We start from the raw sequence: 1,745 nt of genomic DNA on the forward strand, positions 1-1,745 counted from the left end.
CCCAGCTCCTGGTCTTTTGACATCATGGTGGCTAGCCCCTTCTGTCTACCCTGACCCCTTCAGGTTCCAGGAGGGCTTTTGTTTTTTGCTCAAAACAAAACCATAAATGCTGTCCACTGCGTATTCCCCCTGGACCTGGTTAATTAGCAGGGGCTGTCCTCACCCAACCATGGGCTCAGGTGAGGCAGGCCTGAGGTTCCCATCTGAGAGGGTTGGTGACTTGTCCAAAGTAACCCGGCTGGGGCAAAGCAAGGTCCTACCAGGCCCCACGCTTGGGAGATGGGCTCACTGCCACTGCCCATCCTGTTCTCCACTTACTGGGCAGGCTCCCCTCCCCTCCAGTAACACTACCCCACCCCCACCCCCCTCCCCTGCCCCAGCCCACGTGGCCTGGCCTGCCTGATGTCTGGCCAGCCTCATAGTTGGGGTGGATGCCTTGGCTCATCTTCTCCTCCCTGGCTAGGAGCAATCCCCAAGGCAGGCAGGCGACGATTCAGGGTCTGGCGCACAGTAGGCTCAGCTCCGCGAATCCAGTGAGTGAGCCTGAGAGCCAGGCGTTGGACCGCTGGGCAGGGGACAATTGAGTCTCTCCAGGGCAGTCACCTCAGGTCACGAAGATCTGCAGTATTATGTCCGGTCTGCCCTATGCCTCAACATACTGCGAAGCTTTGGGCTGGGCCCTAGCTCCCGCCCTGGGTAAGGTGCCCATCAGCGACATAGCGAGACCTCTTACGGCCTCCTCATTACCCGGGGCTGCACACTGACCACCTGCCCCCGCTAGCGCAAGGCCTCCTTTTATCGGAGCAGAGCTGAGTGCTGCCTCTGCTAATGAGCTTGTCGGTACTAATGAAGCAGGTGCCCCATCCCCTGCGCGGGGTGGCGACGGGCTGTGTTTCAGCTGTAAGCTCGGCTCTTCTCCGGGTGGAGGATCGCAGCTGAACAGTGATGGCCCTAATGATGGGAAAGATTATGCGCGCCTCTGGGGTCATGGGCTGCCAGCGCGCTGGTCACAACCCTTTCCCACCTGGGGAAACTGAGGCGGGGGTAGTCAAGGGGTTCGCTCCAGGGTGTACACCTGGGGAGCCGGGCGATTTTAGAGTCCGCGTAAACCTGTCTTTTCACCGAGCGCCTTACTGACTGCTTCCAGGTTGACCCACTTTTCCACTGAAGACTGAGTTATTGGAGGTGGGCGGCTGATAGGGCGGTAGCGGGGGAGGGCAAGGACCCTAACCTGGGTGGGTGAACCACCCCCAGCCCGCTTCTTCTAGCTAGGTGGGGGCGACTTTCAAGGCATTTGATAGTTGTGAGAAGTGCCCCCACGTGCGGCTCGGATGACTCATTCCTTATGCTCTGCCCCCGCCCCTTACCCCCCCTCCACTTTCGGGAGCTGGCGAAGAGGGGGCGCTCTGGAGGACCCGTGGCCTCCTGGTAATGGGTACTGGCGGGTCACACCTGTCATCCCTTCATCCACTCGGGCTGAAGCTGTACCCCTTGGCTGGAGAAATCCGTATCAACCCAACACAGTACCCTTCTCTGCTCTGCCCCGCCCCGGACTGCCCCTTGTCATACTCTCATCAGGGAGACCCCCACCCCCCACCCCAGTGCTCAGCACCTCCCTGGACTCTCAGGGCCCTGCTTGAATGCGGAGTCGAGCCCCCTTCCCGGAGCAATTCGAGTCCCTAAGCTGCACCCCTCCTCTCCGCGGAGACCCCCCTATACCGCCCTGCACCCGTATACTCCAGTGA

Source organism: Echinops telfairi, unplaced genomic scaffold (genome assembly GCF_000313985.2).
Source record: "Echinops telfairi isolate 266 unplaced genomic scaffold, ASM31398v2 ScPeMD7_7412;HRSCAF=8450, whole genome shotgun sequence".
Taxonomy (NCBI): Eukaryota; Metazoa; Chordata; class Mammalia; order Afrosoricida; family Tenrecidae; genus Echinops; species Echinops telfairi.